The sequence below is a fragment of the Stegodyphus dumicola genome, chromosome 10 (assembly GCF_044657685.1).
Source record: "Stegodyphus dumicola isolate Sdum_Otavi_A_Nest chromosome 10, ASM4465768v1".
In the NCBI taxonomy this organism is placed as follows: Eukaryota; Metazoa; Arthropoda; class Arachnida; order Araneae; family Eresidae; genus Stegodyphus; species Stegodyphus dumicola.
This window is the reverse complement of record NC_140777.1, coordinates 7,228,621-7,235,398: the sequence shown is the minus strand read 5'-3', so window position 1 is coordinate 7,235,398 and position 6,778 is coordinate 7,228,621. Positions and strand designations below refer to the sequence as shown.

General features: G+C 33.5%; 2 pseudogenes; both read right to left on the bottom strand.

Moving 5' to 3' along the window:
- Positions 1-556: 556 nt before the first annotated feature.
- On the bottom strand, positions 557-1,632 carry LOC146994878 (ATP-dependent RNA helicase DDX19A pseudogene; annotated as a pseudogene).
- A 3,497-nt stretch (positions 1,633-5,129) lies between these two features.
- On the bottom strand, positions 5,130-6,205 carry LOC146994877 (ATP-dependent RNA helicase DDX19A pseudogene; annotated as a pseudogene).
- Between the last annotated feature and the right edge of the window lie 573 nt (positions 6,206-6,778).

Genomic DNA, 6,778 nt, shown 5'->3' with positions numbered 1-6,778 from the left:
TTTTCACACTGCCGAAGATATCTGGAGAATACATCACTCCAGACACTATATCAGACATTCAATATCTGAGTCACTTCCACAGCATCTGCCATTCATGCTGCCAGAGGCATTTACTTTGGACATTACTGGGTGGTCTTAACTACATAAATTACAATATTGAATCAAGTTATCATATATTTTTTGTCCATTTATATTTTGTGATTAAAATTAACTTTAAAAAATTTCTATCGCAATAACTTGCAAATATTTTTATTGGGAAATATAATGACAAAAATCCAAGAAATGACTAACCATACACATAATAATTAAACAACATATATATCAATAATTCATTTCTCTTTTTCTTTAAATTCAGAAATTTCAAAAATTTAGAAAATTACTCATTTGAATGATGCGAATATTAATACCATGTTTGATTAAAGGTAAATTAATATTTTTAATCTTTGAAAAGCAAAAACTGCTTTCATAAATAAATTTTACTTTTATAATTACAGAGCATCTTACCAAGAACTGTTACTTACTTTTTCTTTTCCTTCTGTAAATCTATTGAGAATGGCTATTCAACTAACCTAGATGCAGTCTTCCCGGTATGGCAAAATATATTAGCATGTCCTATTGACACAGTACCATATATGTTACACAGAGCTTGAAATTTCTCTTCTTTATCTCTGCATACTAAGTAATACTGATCTATATAATATCCAAACTGTCTTCTTCCCTTTTCAGTTTAATTATAATAGGATCAGAAACAATCAGTTCTGCAAATTGCATGACTTCTTCAGAATAAGTAGCTGAGAACAGCATCATCAGACAGTCTTTCGGTAGCTGCTTTTGGATGCGAATAGACTGGTCTTGATATCCTTGAGTCGAGATCATGACATCTGCTTCATCTAAAACAAATACTTTTATTTTCCTGAGATCAAAACACTTATAGCGCATTGCCCAATCATAAACTTTACCAGGAGTTCCAATCATAAACTGAGCAGTAATTTTTTCTCCTCTTTGCAAAACCTCACCTCTAACAGCAAAACAAAATTCAATATTCGGACAAAATTTTGCCATTCTTTTTGCCACTTTTCCTGTCTGCATGGCTAACTCATATGTTGGGGACAAAATAAGCATGTGAGGATATTTCAAATTTGTGTCCACTCTGCTCAAACTTGCCAAAAGAAAAGCAGCAGTTTTAAGCGAACCACTCTGAGACTGAGCAATCATATTTTGTCGAGGATCTGCAATAAGAGTAGGAAGAGCAGCCTCTTGTATTTTTGAGGGTGAATTAAATCCCATACCACACACACCTTTAAGAAGTTCAGGTCGCAGATTCAATTCTTCAAAAGATTTCACAGAATACAGAGATGAATTAGGATTTCTCTGGATATCTATATCATGAGAAACTTCAATTAAATGAAATCTTGCAAGTTTTTTCATCAGAGATATCTCAGCAGGATTTAATTCAGGTTCATCATCTTTTTCATCATCGTCTTTTGATGCTTCATCAGGAATCTTTGGAGGAGGTATTGGAGGTGGCACAGGTGGTAGAATAGGATCGTCTAAATTTAAATTGTCAACTAATTTCGAAATTCCTTTATCTTGTATATGAGAAGAAAGACCCCAATCATCAACATCTGCCATGATAAAGCCTATCGAAAATGTAAATGTCAAAATATAGATTTCTGTAAATTCTAATATATGCAAAGACAAAGATATAGTTAGAAAAACTGAAATCATAACAAATATAATGCATGTGTCCCAAATAATTAAAATGTATGAAGATCATAAAAAGCAGTTATTTTAGTTATATCACATTACTTTAAAGTGATAACTCTATTGCTGCACTTAAAAAAAAATAAATAAATAAATAAATAAAAATAAATCTGATTATTATGCCTTTCATTAAATGGTATTCAATTCTATGTCCAAAAACTCATGAATATACAAGTTACCTACTAACTAAATGTAGAAAATGGTTCCCAGTGGAGAAATAGTATCTATTTCAATTTGGAACTATCTTGTTTAGTTACCATCTAGACTTTGGTTTTTAAACAAGACAGACTAAATAATCATATTTTGTGATGTTTTTACATCATGAATATGTTTGTATCAACAGAGCCAGGTTGAAGAAAGGCCAGCACCTGGGTAATCATGTAACATGTGATCTAATCACTTAGCTATTTATTTTTAGAGGGTGATCCTAAAATTTGCTGTCTTCTCACCTTTATTTTATTGCATGCTCAAATTTAAAAACAGTGTTTTAGTCTAAGAAATAAATAACTAACTAAAAGCAGTAGATCACATACTATATGATTACCGGAACCTGTAAATTCTCGCAAGTATACTTCCAACCTGGCTTTCTGTTCCAATTTTGAGAGGTGTGGTCTGCAGGAATTAGTCCCTCCGAAACCCGCCATGTTTCTTATCGAGAACAGAAATTCCAATGTTGAAGATCTTGATGAATTAAATTCGTCAACTCTTAATAAGAGATTAAAGTATAGAACTAAATTGTTAAATGATCTGAGACAACGATTTAGAAAAGAATACCTTAGTCAACTGGTTCAAAAGCATAATGAAAAACGATCTCGGGAACCTGTAGTAGGAGAAATAGTACTGATGGAGAATGATAACAGAAAACGTTCATTTTGGTCCTTAGCCCGAATTACAGAATTCATCCCTGGACGTGATGGAAAGATTTGTACGGTTAAACTCAAGACCCGGCATGGAACAGCTGTACGACCAATACAATGCATCTTTCCTCTGGAGATACAGGCCAATGATAGAAACATAATTCCTGATAAGAAACTGGCTGCAGAGGAATCTAATTCTAGTGTTGGATGTATGTTAAAAAGGGGAATTGCACCTGATAAAATGGTGATGCAACAATATTCCTCCTCTGGACAACATGTGAAAGCTCCAAAAAAAACTTGATCTTTTAAGTAATGTTTGTTATGAGCTTGAGACTCAACCTGAGTCTCAAAGGGGGGGGAGGATGTTGTGATCTTTTAAGTAATGTTTGTTATGAGCTTGAGACTCAACCTGAGTCTCAAAGGGGGGGAGGATGTTGTGAAATGAACTAAAGTAATAAATGGCGCGAAGCACTGCTCAGCCTGCATGCTGAGTTTTTCGAATGTTTTGCTTGTAGACAGAACGAAAGCTGATCTCGGAAGAGTGAGAATGTTGTGATGAAAAAAAAGAATGGCTTCTTAACCCCTTTGAGCCGGGTAGCGAAAACGCGCGCTTATCGCTGAGGCCGGCAGTGTCTTACGCGAGCGTCTCTCCAGGGCCGGGGGCCTTTTTTGCTAGTAAGCCTAAATCCATGAAATTTCCGAAGTATCAACGCATTGTTTAAAAATGCTCTATAGAGTATTTAAACGGCTTATGCTTTATAGACATTTTTATATATATACTTTAATTACCTTATTTCTTGTTTAAATGCATATTTTACACATTTTATTTTAATTACTCACCATTTTATGAATTTTAACATTATACACCTGAAAACTAAATATATTACTTAAAATTCTCTTTTCGTATGAAAAATTTCAAAACAGGGATCTACACACAGTCCTACGTTACATTCCTTGCGCTCGTAATAACTCTTTTGCCGTTTTGGAGGATTTTTCCGGGAATGTGAACAAACGAAGCATCGTCGTCTCATTTTCTTATCAGTCTCTTCTGAACAAAGTTTTGGAAAATGTCTTTCAGTTAATCTTTCAGAATATATATCAGAATATCAGAATCAATATCTGAAATATTTTGCATCATTTCTGCTATTTCATGCTCTGTTAAACATTTTTGAGGCTTCGACATTGCAACGGTAAAAACAAAGAATTCACGTCTAACAAGATCTAATTACTTTCTAAAAACTGAACTGCAAATGCTTCTCTCATTTCGAGTAGAAGGTCTAATGTACATGTATCTGAAACCATATGGACATACAGTGCCATCTTGTGGCAGAAATTATAGTTTGAAAAACGCTCCAAACTACTGGCACAAATACGTGACAGTCGGTAGAGAACGGAACAATCCTCTGGCACGCCTGCGTGTCGGCCGCTAGGTAAGTGTGTTCGTTGCTGGCACGTATACGTGACAGTCGGCGCGAAGGGGTTAAGAATTTTTTGTCTTTATTCATAATGCACCCAGCCTCGGGTAGAGGCAGCCCGCAACTGAACAAACTGTTTTGAATATATTTGATTTATATATTTTCTGTGTTCTTCGTTAACAGTAGCTCTAAATGGCAATTTAAACTAATTTGGTGTCCATCCTTCACAATCAAGTACATTCATGCAAGCTCACAATTATCTATGTAATCTTTCCACAAGATAACACAGCCACAATCGAAGATATGATTTTTGCCATCCCATGTCTCCTAAAATGCTACTGGTACAGCTGTATTGGCTCTGGCCTTGAATACAGCATGTCATACAATCAGAATTGCTTTCAAATAATCTCACTGCAAGAACACTACTTCCAGGTAAGTCCTCACACTAAGTGTGAAAACGTTTGAGATTACTACAAGTTCAATAACCGGATTCTCTAAAAAAAACACCAAATGTAATGTTGCACAAAATGTGAGCAATTTTCACACTGCCGAAGATATCTGGAGAATACATCACTCCAGACACTATATCAGACATTCAATATCTGAGTCACTTCCACAGCATCTGCCATTCATGCTGCCAGAGGCATTTACTTTGGACATTACTGGGTGGTCTTAACTACATAAATTACAATATTGAATCAAGTTATCATATATTTTTTGTCCATTTATATTTTGTGATTAAAATTAACTTTAAAAAATTTCTATCGCAATAACTTGCAAATATATTTATTGGGAAATATAATGACAAAAATCCAAGAAATGACTAACCATACACAGAATAATTAAACAACATATATATCAATAATTCATTTCTCTTTTTCTTTAAATTCAGAAATTTCAAAAATTTAGAAAATTACTCATTTGAATGATGCGAATATTAATACCATGTTTGATTAAAGGTAAATTAATATTTTTAATCTTTGAAAAGCAAAAACTGCTTTCATAAATAAATTTTACTTTTATAATTACAGAGCATCTTACCAAGAACTGTTACTTACTTTTTCTTTTCCTTCTGTAAATCTATTGAGAATGGCTATTCAACTAACCTAGATGCAGTCTTCCCGGTATGGCAAAATATATTAGCATGTCCTATTGACACAGTACCATATATGTTACACAGAGCTTGAAATTTCTCTTCTTTATCTCTGCATACTAAGTAATACTGATCTATATAATATCCAAACTGTCTTCTTCCCTTTTCAGTTTAATTATAATAGGATCAGAAACAATCAATTCTGCAAATTGCATGACTTCTTCAGAAAAAGTAGCTGAGAACAGCATCATCAGACAATCTTTCGGTAGCTGCTTTTGGATGCGAATAGACTGGTCTTGATATCCTTGAGTCGAGATCATAACATCTGCTTCATCTAAAACAAATACTTTTATTTTCCTGAGATCAAAACACTTATAGCGCATTGCCCAATCATAAACTTTACCAGGAGTTCCAATCATAAACTGAGCAGTAATTTTTTCTCCTCTTTGCAAAACCTCACCTCTAACAGCAAAACAAAATTCAATATTCGGACAAAATTTTGCCATTCTTTTTGCCACTTTTCCTGTCTGCATGGCTAACTCATATGTTGGGGACAAATTAAGCATGTGAGGATATTTCAAATTTGTGTCCACTCTGCTCAAACTTGCCAAAAGAAAAGCAGCAGTTTTAAGCGAACCACTCTGAGACTGAGCAATCATATTTTGTGGAGGATCTGCAATAAGAGTAGGAAAAGCAGTCTCTTGTATTTTTGAGGGAGAATTAAATCCCATACTATACACACCTTTAAGAAGTTCAGGTCGCAGATTCAATTCTTCAAAGGATTTCACAGAATACAGAGATGAATTAGGATTTCTCTGGATATCTATATCATGAGAAACTTCAATTAAATGAAATCTTGCAAGTTTTTTCATCAGAGATATCTCAGCAGGATTTAATTCAGGTTCATCATCTTTTTCATCATCGTCTTTTGATGCTTCATCAGGAATCTTTGGAGGAGGTATTGGAGGTGGCACAGGTGGTAGAATAGGATCGTCTAAATTTAAATTGTCAACTAATTTCGAAATTCCTTTATCTTGTATATGAGAAGAAAGACCCCAATCATCAACATCTGCCATGATAAAGCCTATCGAAAATGTAAATGTCAAAATATAGATTTCTGTAAATTCTAACATATGCAAAGACAAAGATATACTTAGAAAAACTGAAATCATAACAAATATAATGCATGCGTCCCAAATAATTAAAATGTATGAAGATCATAAAAAGCAGTTATTTTAGTTATATCACATTACTTTAAAGTGATAACTCTATTGCTGCACTTAAGAAAATAATAAATAAATAAATAAATAAAAATAAATCTGATTATTATGCCTTTCATTAAATGGTATTCAATTTTATGTCCAAAAACTCATGAATATACAAGTTACCTACTAACTAAATGTAGAAAATGGTTCCCAGTGGAGAAATAGTATCTATTTCAATTTGGAACTATCTTGTTTAGTTACCATCTAGACTTTGGTTTTTAAACAAGACAGACTAAATAATCATATTTTGTGATGTTTTTACATCATGAATATGTTTGTATCAACAGAGCCAGGTTGAAGAAAGGCCAGCACCTGGGTAATCATGTAACATGTGATCTAATCACTTAGCTATTTATTTTTAGAGGGTGATCCTAAAATTTGCTG